Source organism: Ahaetulla prasina, chromosome 6 (assembly GCF_028640845.1).
Source record: "Ahaetulla prasina isolate Xishuangbanna chromosome 6, ASM2864084v1, whole genome shotgun sequence".
NCBI lineage: Eukaryota > Metazoa > Chordata > Lepidosauria > Squamata > Colubridae > Ahaetulla > Ahaetulla prasina.
In genome coordinates this window covers 5,350,160-5,363,042 of record NC_080544.1, presented here as the reverse complement: position 1 = coordinate 5,363,042, position 12,883 = coordinate 5,350,160, and positions in this window count along the sequence as shown.

Here is a 12,883-nt window from a genome sequence, read left to right as displayed (position 1 = left end):
GCTTGAGCAGGGGGTTGGACTAGAAGACCTCCAAGGTCCCTTCCAGCTCTATTCTGATTGATTGAATTATTTCAGGCAGCTTTTAGTAAATTGCTTCATTCAAATGTCTTTATAGGATCAAAACTGCATATATTAAATATTTATTCTGCATCCCAGAATAAAAGCCCTCCATTTGCTTTTATGTGTCTCTTTATCAGAGGGATGGATGGTTTTAAATATGTGCTAAATAAATAAATTCGAGATTCCAAAACATCTAAAGAGCAGCATTTAGGGCAGAGTGCGGGAAATGGTTTGGGATATTCTGCAAGAATTGGATTTGTCTAGTCTAGTGAAGAGATGGACCCGGGGGCGACACGATAGCAGTCTTCCAATATTTGAGGGGCTGCCAGAAAAAAGAAGGGGTCAACCTAGTCTCCAAAGCACCTGAAGGCAGAGCAAGAAGTGAAGGGTGGAAACTAATCAAGGAGACAACATAAGAAGAAATAGGAACTAAAGAGAAATTTCCTGACTGTGAGAACAATGAAGCAGTGACTTATCTCCAGAATTTGTGGGTGCTCCATCACTAGAGGGGTTTTTTTAAATACAATTTTTTAATTAGGTTATAAAGTATTATAAAATACAAGATACAAAAGTAAATAAGAGGACAGAGAGGGAAGGGGCAAAGAAAAGTGAGGAAGGGAAAGAAAAAGAAGCGTTGACTTCCAACTCTATCTGAGTAAGGCAGTAACAACAAATCACAACTTTTTATTTTACCATAATAGTAAAATATTTTCTATATTTTCTACCAAAGTCTATCAGTCTAATCTGTAAAACTCAGAATCAAAATTTCATTCTTTTCCACATCAAGCACGAAGTTCAGAAGCCATTTCCATGTGGAAACAAAAGTACTGTACTTATGTTCTTTTCTTTCAGCAGAGTAGTCTGAAGTAGACCATTTCAGCCAACTAGAGGTTTTTAAGAAGAGAACGACAGCCAGTTGTCTGAAATGGTCTAGGCCCTAGACTCTAGGGTCTCCTGTTTGAGCAGGGGGTTAGATTAGAAGACCTCTTCTAGCTGAGATTCCAAGGGGGGTGATCATACAGAAATATTATCGCCTCTTGAAAATAATATCAATAACACAGATTAGTAATTTGGGGTTTGTTCACATTCCCTTAACAGATTTATGGTTGATTAATGAATCATCTAGGGACAGTCTCATCTCCTTACAGAAAGAGGTCATCATATCTTGAATCTTCCTTCTTAATTTGTGGGCTCTCATTATCTTTGGTCAGATGTTTTAAGCGTTGGTAAGAAGCTCTCTGTAAACTTCATAAGGATGGCCACCTCCACAGGAATTAATACACTGATAGCAACACACTTCTTGTGCTTCTTATTCCTTTGACCTCACCAGCTGTGAAATAACAAGTAATAATTTATAACTCCTTTATAAAATACATCCAGACCTTCCCTTAACAAACTTAATTAGCACATGTTCATTAGAAAAATACAGTCTGAGTAATCTGAAGTGTATAGACAAGTTAAGGAGCATTAAATGTTTGTAAGAAATGATTAAAATATACATAATTTGTAGTTTGGATTTTTTTAAAGAAAATGCATTGCTAGAATATGGAAACTGATCTTAAGTCCTTATGAATTAAAAAGCATCCACACCTCTGAATATCAGATACTGTAGACCAGGGATGTCAAACTCAACTCTGGCCTGCAGGGTTCTTAGATCTGGCCCAAGGGCCACCCTGGAAACAGCAAAGGACTGACCCACAGTGCCTCTGCCAGTGGAAAAGCTCAAGAGAGCTTCATGAGGCCCTCTTGAGCTCCATTTTCACTGGTAGAGGGTTGCAGGAGGCTGTTGCAGCCGAAACAGAGCTCGGGAGCCCGTTTTCACTGACAGAGTGCTCGGGCCATCACAGGCACCCCCGACACAAGTGACATTGAGCTGGACATGCCTACACCGGCTCCCCCAAGGTCAAACACAACCCTGATGCAACCTAAATGAAATCAAGTTTGACACCCCTCCTGTAGACTAATCAGTGAGATAAACTATTGCTCCCCATTCAAGTCCCATTTTGATGGTGATTTCACTCTTGCATCTTTCTTTATTCCTAAGCATAGAAATACACATTTCAATCAACAGGGATCTTTCTACCAGTGATGGGATCTCTTCCAAGATGGAGATGACCAAGACTTGGAAGGAGATTGTACTTTCTAATACTGTAGATGATGAAGCATTTGCAGTGTGGACATGGACAAATAACTAAAAAGAATTTGCTTGAGTTTGATGGCATCCAAATTAAATAAAACAAATTTTAAACATCCTTAAATTTTATTTATTTATTTATTTATTTATTTATTTAATCGTATTTATATACCGCCCTATCTCCCGAAGGACTCAGGGCGGTTCACAGGCACTTAAAAAACTCAAAACACATAAATACAATATAAAACAATTAAAAAACTTATTCTATAAGCCCGTTAATTAAAATGTAAGAATAAAAGCCAATTAAAACCCATAAATTTAAAATCTAGCTCAGTCCTGCACAGTTAAATAGGTATGTTTTAAGCCCGCGGCGGAAGGTTCGAAGGTCCGGAAGCTGACGAAGTCCGGGGGGTAGTTCGTTCCAGAGGGTGGGAGCCCCCACAGAGAAGGCCCTTTCCCTGGGCGTCGCCAGACGACATTGCCTTGCTGACAGCACCCTGAGGAGACCCTCTCTATGAGAGCGCACGGGTCGGTGAGAGGTATTCGGTAGCAGTAGGCGGTCCCGTAAATAACCCGGCCCAATGCCATGGAGCGCTTTAAAGGTGGTCACCAAAACCTTGAAGCGCACCCGGAAGGCCACAGGTAGCCAGTGCAGTCTGCGCAGGATGGGTGTTATCACGGGAGCCACGAGGGCTCCATCTATCACCCGCAGCCGCATTCTGGACTAACTGCAGCCTCCGGATGCCCTTCAAGGAGCCCCATGTAGAGAGCGTTGCAGTAATCCAGGCGAGCGTCACGAGTGCGTGAGTGACCGTGCATAGGGCATCCCGGTCCAGAAAGGCGCAACTGGCGTACCAGGCGAACCTGGTAGAACGCTCTCCTGGAGACGGCCGTCAAATGATCTTCTAAAGACAGCCGTTCATCCAGGAGGACGCCTAAGTTGCGAACCCTCTCCATCGGGGCCAATGACTCGCCACCGATGGTCAGCCACGGATTTAGCTGACTGTATCGGGATGCCGGCATCCACAGCCACTCTGTCTTGGCGGGATTGAGCTTGAGCCTGTTTCTCCCCATCCAGACCCGTACGGCCTCCAGACACCGGGACAGCACTTGATAACCGTTGGGGTGGTCCGGTGTAGAAAAGTACAGCTGGGTGTCATCCGCATACAGCTGGTACTTCACACCGAAACCACTGATGATCTCACCCAGCGGCTTCATGTAGATGTTAAACAGTAGGGGCGAGAGGATCGACCCCTGCGGCACCCCACAAGTGAGGCACCTCGGGGCCGACCTCTGCCCCCCTGTCAACACCGACTGCGACCGGTCAGAGAGATAGGAGGAGAACCACCGATAAACGGTGCCTCCCACTCCCAATCCCCCCAACCGGCGCAGCAGGATACCATGGTCGATGGTATCGAAAGCCGCTGAGAGGTCTAATAGGACCAGGGCAGAGGAACAACCCCTATCCCTGGCCCTCCAGAGATCATCCACCAACGCGACCAAAGCCGTCTCCGTGCTGTAACCGGGCCGGAAACCGGACTGGAACGGGTCCAGATAGACAGTTTCATCCAGGTGCAAGGGAAACTGATATGCCACCATACTCTCTACAACCTTCGCCGCGAAGCGAAGGTTGGAGACCGGACGATAATTACCTAAAACAGCCGGGTCCAGGGAAGGCTTCTTAAGGAGGGGCCTCACCACCGCCTCTTTCAAGGCGGCCGGGAAGACGCCCTCCACCAAAGAAGCAGTCGTAATCGCCTGGAGCCAGCCTCGTGTCACCTCCTGAGTGGCCAGCACCAGCCAGGAGGGACACGGGTCCAGTAAACACGTGGTGGCATTCAGCCTACCCAACAACCTGTCCATGTCCTCGGGAGCCACAGGGTCAAACTCATCCCAAACAATATCGCCAAGACCACCCTCGAGCATCTCACCCGCATCACCGCAATCTTGGTCCAGACCATCCCGAAGCTGAACGATTTTATCGTATAGATAACCGTTAAACTCCTCAGCACGTCCCTGCAACAGGTCATCCCGCTCCCCCTGATGTAGGAGGGAGCGAGTCACCCGAAACAGGGCAGCTGGGCGGTTATCTGCCGATGCAATGAGGGAGGAGGCGTAGCTACGCCTCGCTTCTCTCAATGCCACTAGGTAAGTCCTAGTATAGGACTTCACTAGTGTCCGATCAGCTTCCGAACGGCTAGACCTCCAGGAACTCTCTAGGCGTCTTCTCCGGCGCTTCATCCCTCTCAGCTCCTCGGAGAACCAAGGAGCCGGTTGGGACCTGCGCCGGGTCAGAGGCCGCAAAGGCACGACACGGTCTAAGGCCCCCGCCGCGGCCCGTTCCCAGGCCGCAACAAGTTCCTCAGCCGAGCCGTGAGCCAGACCCTCAGGAAATGGCCCAAGCTCCGTCCGGAACCCATCCGGGTCCATCAGGCGCCTGGGGCGGAACCAACGTGTCGGCTCCGCCTCCCTGCGGTGGTGAATGGCGGTCAGAAAGTCCAGGCGAAGAAGAGTGATCTGACCATGACAAAGGTTCAGTGACTATTTCCTTTAAGTCCAGATCTCTCAACCACTGACCAGAGAGAAAAATCAGGTCCAGAGTGCCACCCCCAATGTGAGTAGGGCCATCAACTACTTGGGTCAGGTCCAAGGCCGTCATGGAAGCCGTGAACTCCCGAGCTGCCGTCGATGACGAGCCGGAAGATGGCAAGTTAAAGTCCCCCATGACTAAAAGTCTGGGGGTCTCAACTGCCACCCCAGCCAGCACCTCCAGGAGCTCGGGCAGGGCAGCTGTCACGCAGCAAGGAGCCAGGTACGTGATCAGCAAACCCATCTGACACCTACGACCCCATCTCACAAAGAGGATTCGCACCCGCAATCTGAGGTACAGTGGTCTCCCTCGGCTCTAGACTCTCTCTAATCACAACCGCCACCCCCCCACCCCTACCCTGGGCCCTCGGCTGATGGAATGCACGGAAACCCGGCGGGCACATCTCAACAAGGGGCACGCCCCCTTCAGTGCCCAACCAGGTCTCCGTAATGCCCATAAGGTCCGCGGAACCCCCCTGTATAAGATCACAGACAAGGGGGGCTTTGTTCACCACGGACCGAGCATTGCACAACATCAACCGAAGGCCCAGGCTCTGAGGATCCTGACCATCCGGGGAACGGGAGAAGTCCAAGGGGTCGGAGCGCGTGATCGCTTTCAGACATCGAGCACGCGCTCCCGGAACCTGATATGACCCCTCGCTTCCGCCATACCTGCCTCTCCCACTTACCGTGTCGATAGAACCACCCTCACAGATAGGAACACACTCCTCCCCCATAACCTCTGAACCTGATAGAGAAAAACCGCCGCGAGCATGTGCAGGAACTGGCCCCCTACCCGACGGGTTACCCCCATTACCCGCCCTAACCCTCCCACCCCCTAAAATTCCTCTCTAAAAACCCCACAAGCTCTTCTTTTCGTGATGCCACCTCTGTGGGTCCCAAGACCACATGGAGGCCGGCCCTCGGTAGTGAGGAGGCCATTCCTGCAGGCGGGGCACTGCAGGCGCAAGAGTTCACAAGAAGTATAACGCGTAGCAGCTGAGACTAAGAATCGGCAAAATAGAGGTTCCATCTCCGAATGGCAAGATGGTAACAGATGGTACTAGTCCAGAATGATGGCAGACAAAGAATGGAACCACAATTGGCACCGGATGACAGTCTAGGTGGTATTCTGTCCGGTGCATAGTCCAAGCATCCTGGAACCGGGGGTGAGGGGAAATGGCAATCCAGTCGCTGGCCACGTCTTCCTCCGTCTTCCTCTGTCCCCAGATAAATCCCTTGTCTCCCCCAAGAAGTCCTAATAGGACCAAACGGCCATAGAAGTCCCAAAAAGGCCGAGGGGGGCATGGGTGATGTTATCACAGTCACAGTCACGGACTGGTTACAGGGGAACAACTCCGGGGTGCCTCCATCATCTCCCCGCAGTCCTCCAACAACCACCTCCAGACATGGCCAGGGATAAGTCCTAACCACTCCAGAAGCCAGGTCTCCCCAGACCTCTCCCTCCAAGAGGCGAAGCCCATATAAGAGGCTAAACCTCTCCGAGAGGCTGGGGGATATGGAGGCTGCCAAGTCCATAATCCGGCAGCAGGGAGGAAGCCAACAAAAGGCCATGGCAACGAGGCAGATGGCAATAATAACGGTAGATGTAAATGTTTTCCCCTTCGTCCAAATCAATGGTGTTTCTGATCCAAACATTGGCTCCATGTTCTTCGGTGGTGGGATTCAGCCGGTTTGGGATGGTTCAGGAGAACCAGTTGTTAAATTGCTGGCTGGCCTCTCCCGTCCCTTCACTGCCCCTTACAGGGGTCCCCACGTGCCCTATTTTGGCTCCCAGGTAAGTGCAGGGAGGCCTATAAGCCCAAACTGGGGTGCAGGGTGGTGGTGGTGTGGCATGCTCCCTCTCCCATGGCCCGTTTCTGTTCCCAGGAGGCTTCAGGGATGCCTCGTAGACTATAGTGACCAGACGCCCCGCTTTTGGCGGGACAGTCCCGCTTTTTAATAATTTGTCCTGCGTCCCATGGCATTTCAAAAAAGTCCCAATTTTTTTCCCCACTCCCATTCTGAAAATGGGAGGCAGCAATGCAAGAGGAGGAGGAGGAGGCGGAGAAGGGGGAGTGGCGGAGAGGGGGCGTGAGATCGCCCGCTGCCTGGAAGAGCCGAGAGGAGAGCCAAGGAGAGCCGAGCCTGCCTGGAAGAGCCGAGAAGCAGCAGCCGCTCCTCCTCCTTCAGCCAGGTGGCGAGACTCAGCACGCATGCGCAGCCCCCTCCCCCCCGGTCAATGGTGTCCCACTTTGCCATCGCTGAAATCTGGTCACTTTATTGTAGGCCCAAAATGGGGCACGGGGGGATAGTGCCCCCCCACGGCCTGTTTTCGCTCCCAGGGGGGTGCAGGAGGCTGCCCACGCCCACCATGCCCACCATGGCCACACCCACCCAGTCTTTAGGGCAGAGAACCTGTTGTTAAATTATTTGAATGTATGATTGAAATTCAATCAATGTATGATTGAAACAATGAGTACATTGTTATTTTTATATATATAAATCAATATTAGAATCATATGTATAAATAGCAAATTGAAGTAAGGGAGAAAAATGGATATATAAGAAAGGATTACTGATGCAAAAATGTTGTAAAGAAGAAAATTGGAAAAAAAATTATTTAAAAAAACCTGTTTAATAAAAATATTTTTTAAAAAATATTTGACTCCCACCACTGATGTTCTTGGAAATCTTGGAAGCCACCTAAACTCCAGAATAAAGAGAGCAGAAAAAACAAAACAATGGATGGAAACTAATCAAGGAGAGAAGCAACCTGGAACTGAGGAGAAACTTCCTAGCAGTGAGGACAATTAACATGGCTTAGAAGGCTTGCATTCAGATGTCGTGGGTGCCCCATCACTGGAGGTTTTTAAGAAGAGACTGGACAGTCACTTGTCTGAAATGGTATAGGAACTCCTGCTTGAGCAGGGGGAGCTGGTCTAGAAGGCCTCCAAGGTCCCTTCCCAATCTATTCTGATTCTGATTGCCATCATAAAACGTTCTGCTTACCTTTCTAGTGCCTGCTTGAGACCTTTTGAACCAATGTCTTATCCTCATTGATGGCCTGATTAAGATTCTTTACATTCCTTGCCATTTACAATGCATTCTCCATTTTATCCCTCAGAGCAATGCCCATCCTGTGTTTCTCTTTCTCCAACTTATCCTAACCTTGCATTACGGCAAGGAAAAAAAGTGCTGAGGAATACAGCTGTCATTGTGTCAGGATGAGAAATTGGGCATGGTTTATTTAATGTATTGAACAGAGTGTGCTGTACAAAAATGTTATTTATTTATTCACCTATTTAGATTTCCTCCAGAATACCTTCCTTGAGGCCCTAAATAGCTAAATCCAACAAAACAAAACATTTGTTGCTGTGGTTGAAGCAGTGCTTATCAGCACTCCCCTTAAGCAGAAATCAAGAAATGTGCTCACATAATGAGAGTCTAATATGGAACAGCTCTTCTCCGCCAATTGTGCTGCAAATAGAAACGACTATTTTAATTCAGTGTTTACGGCTCAGTTATTGTATTTTGTAGATTTGTCCAAGAGCTCATCAACTCTCACAAAAGTTTTATTCCAAGCAGCTTGTTAGCTCGGCTGGGGGGGCAGGGCGGGAGGGGAACCAGGACATGTGAGCGGCAGGTTCAGAATATGGCACAGCCCAGTACTGGGCCACCTGGGCACAGAGACTCCTGCTTTAGGTAACAAATTCCTTGATGGGATATTAAGACATTTCTGCTACAGATCTCATAAAGGGAATATAACTTTCCTTTCTCCGTTTTCTTTCATCCTCTGGGTTTAGGAACTGAATTTACTTTGCTTGACTTCCTGTTTGTTTGGATATAATTATCTTGAGAACCAGTTTGACATATTGGTTAAAGTATCAGCCTAGAACAGGGAGACCATGAGATCTACTCCTTTGGAGCTCGATCTCTCTCTCTCCCCCTCCCCCTTTCCCTCTCCCTCTTCCCCCTCCCCCATCTCTCTTTGATAATGGCAAACAATTTCTAGAAAACCTTGCCCAGAAAACTGCAGCGACTGTCCAGGCAGTCTCTGGGAATCAAACAAGATGGAATAGAAGGAAAAATATAGTTATGCTAAGATTTTAATGAAAAAGTATAATTTTGGTTAAGCAAGCCCTCGACTATTTAAACTTTTTTTTTAAGAGGAAAAACTACAATTCTTTATCTGCTGGCCTGGACCATTTGAGAATACAATGTTTTTAGAAAGATATCAGAATCATGAGTGGTGCAGTGGGTAGAATGTGGTACTTCTGCTGCCTGCTGGCTGCCTGCAGTTTGGCAGTTCAAATCTCACCAGGCTCAAGGTTGACTCAGTCTTCCATCCTTCTGAGATCAGTAAAACGAGGACCCAGATTGTTGGGGGCAATAAGCTGACTCTGTACACCACTTAGAGAGGGCTGTAAAAGCACTGTAAAGTGGTATATAAGTCTAAGTGCTATTGCTATCATCATGTCTACTCTTTGCGCTGATCATCCTTTCCAAACTCCATCTTGCTGACCACTTCCATCCTCTGTCCTGCCTTTTCAATTCTTCCTATTTTGTTCTGGTAGCAAACAAGGATGTCCTCCTTCAGAGGGACAGATTGGAGATGTCCAGGACTGGAAATCACTTCATGAGCTGGATGAAGAAGGAAGTAGCTTTGAAATCAGTAACTCTTAAGTTCCTTCCTTCCCAATACCATCCATAGTTAGTAGGGGACAAATGTCTATGGATATTCTTAGTCATCCAGGTCATAGTTGTGCCAAAAGTACTGCCCTCAACAGAGGGGGAAGGCTATGACACCACCTATCTCCTGTTTACAACACAGTCCTTTCAGCAGTTCCAAAAAGGTTCCATACCCATTTGAACTATTCAGGTGACTTTGAGGACACTGATAAACCTTCAAGTGGGCCCCAGTGACCCTCATAAAGAGTGATAATGACCAGATGATTTCAAGGACTATAAATCCTTCCATCCTCCATCATTTAGACAGAACTGAAGAAGCTTCTTGGATGAAAAGTGAAATGTCTTCAAGGAAAACCAAACTCCTGTTGCCTTTTGATAAAGCATCTTTGGTCATAGGACAAAATTTCTAGGGTGTTTTGTGGGTGAGGTAGGGTGATCACATACACATGCACACACCACACAAAGACACACCCACCATGCAAACACACACACATGCATGGAAACCTGTTTGCCAATTAGGTGTAACTAGCGCCGAGCAAGGTTTTCCTAACAAAAGAGTGTCTGCGTAGATAGGCCTGAATCCTGAAGACTATAACATATTCATTTTACATTGACTGTACTTTCCTACTCATTAATAAAAAAAACCCCTGGGCTTGGATAGATTATACTCTGTGCCAAATACTTTGGTCTATGCACATATTCAGTTTGGAGAGTTGAACAGAATGCAATTATACTGAACTCTCTAATCAAATCAACTTTCTGATTCAAATCGGAAAATCCGTTCCAGCCACCTAATTGAAGGAATTGGCTCATCCAGACCTTTCTGCACAATGGGAAGAGTGGTGTTTTCTACCTGGATGGAAATGCACATTGACGTGACCCGATTTAGCAATTCAATTTGAATGTTCAAATTGAACTGGATGGATTTTCCTGAATTGATTCACTCAGTATAATCAAATTGGATCAATGGGATTTTGCTTGGTGTGCTGAAAGAAGTTTCCAAATTTTGGAGAGAGGGCTTTAATGAAATGTTACCAATATCTAAGTGAACAATTGAATTATCACCAAATTAAAGCTTATTGCATGTATTCTGCAGGAAGAAATGTGGTTTAGCAGCACGGTCAACATTTCTCTGCCCAGAGAAATAAATGGTTATTTTTATTTTTTTTGAACTCCTGCATAAATGAGTGAGGGTTATACAAAGCGAGGGCTAAGCAGAAGAGACACCTACTTTCAATTAAACTTTCTATAAAGTTCCTTGGATTCATATTGATTCTAAACAAACTCTCAGGAGAAAGCTAATGGGACTTTTTTCCATGCTTATTTCAGCTTCCAGTTGACAGAAAAAGGACCTTTCCTTTTATTGCTCTGATCCCCAAATATTAAAAAGTTTCAAAACAATTTCTGATTATGTTGCTTTATGCATGTGGGGTTTTTTCTTTAATTGTGGAAGCATTGTAAGTATTAGATTTATTTCTTATCATGAAGGTTGTTCTGTATGATGGTTTGGGTGTAGCGGAAGCAGGAGAGGATTGAGGCCATTGTAAGATCATCCTATGGGATCATAGAACCATAGGGTCATCAGCCTTTTGATCATAAAGATCACACTATCAATGAAAGAGAATACTCAGTGATGGGATTCAGCTGGTTCAGGCCGGTTCGGCTGAACTGATAGTTAAATTGCTGGATGGCGCCACCTCTCTCTGCCCTGCCCCTTCCAGGAGTCCCCCCATGCCCTATTTTGGCTCCCAGGTAAGTGCAGGGAAGCCTCCTAGGTCCAAAATGGGGCATGGGGTGTGCAGCGTGGCCTCCCTGTGGCCCATTTTCGCTCCCAGGAGGCTTCAGGGAGGCTTCCTAGGCCAAAAGCAAGGCACGGGGGGGGGGATAGTGCACCCCTCCTGTGGCTCATTTTCACTCCCAGGAGGCTTCAGGGAGGCCTCATAGGCCCAAACTGAGGTGCAGGTGGTGACGCGCCCTCCCCTGTGGCCCTCTTTTGCTCCGAGGGGGGTGCAGGAGGCCGAGTGCTGCCTGTCGCACTCCCTGGCCATGCCCACCTTAGCCACACCCACCCAATGGTCATTAGGGCAGAGAACTGGTTGTTAAACTATTTGAATCCCACTACTGAGAATACTTATAGCTCAGGGTTGAAATGAGAGGCCCTTGGTGCTCTCTGCAGACACTTCATTACCCAAACTAGGTAACATCATCATCACCTGCAGTGATCTAGTGATAGTGATAATGATGTTACCTGGTTTGGGTAATGAAACATCTGCAATTAAATAACCATGTTCAGAAAGCACCAAGGACCTTTCAGACATTAACAATAAATAAAATCAAACAACATCCCTTTAAAAGTCCTATCCCACCAACCCAGGATAAAACCAACAGCCAAAAAACAAACGTCCTAATATCTCCCCAATCAGCCTTCAATTATACCTCAAGTGTCTGCTTCAAAGGAAGAGGCTCCACTCTGTTCTGGAATGCAGGAACCCTTGGTGCAAGATTTAAGATGCAATGGGAGGCTTAAGCAAGTCTCGTAATACAAAGACAATGCAATGCACCAATACATTACAAGCAGGGTTAGAAAGAAATTCTTGCTTGAGAACTTCCAAGGCTTCAGTTTTTAATAAGGGGATCAACCCCCCTCCCTCAAAAATGGGAAGTAGTCAGCGTGGCTCTGAAGCCATGGTAGATCATGGAAATGGACCACCAAGAAGTTAACATTGAAGCGACGAGAAATACCTCATGTCTTTTCATATTAGAAATAAAATTTTGGCTTATCCTCTTCAGATGGCCTTGTGGGAAAGACAGAAAGAAGTCCCTAACTTGGTGGTGCATTGAACAGAGCTCCCTACGAAATGAAAAGCACTTTTGACGGGGCCTGCAAACCTACCAACCCTTCTGGTAGCATACTCCATGCTAAACAGCTGCTTTACTCGTACTCAAGTTGTTGCATCCTGGATCAGTTATGGCTTCCAAGTTATCTTCCTCAGCAGCTCCAGAGATATGTATTGCAGTGGTCAAGATACATGGTGAGAGCGAGACCATGAGAGCTGCCTAATGCCGGAAGGGACCAAACTGACCTTCCAGTTTAAGCTGGGCAAAGACACTGCCTGTTGTTCAAGCAAGAGCCAGAGGTTCCAGGAGAATCTCCAAAAGGCTGCCTACATGAAAGCATGTTTCATCTGGAGCTAATGTTGGAACCCATGTTGCCACAGCTTCTACCAAGTATTGAGTTATGTTTTGATTCTGAGCCCATATTGGATATTTCTCCCTGTTATTGGCCAGCTAGATGTGTAATGCATATAGGAACTTCCTTCCTTTCTTCCCCTTTCTCTCTCCTGCCACAATCTAAGTGACTTAAAACACTTTTTTCCGTCTATTTAATCATGTTAGATTCTCAGAGAC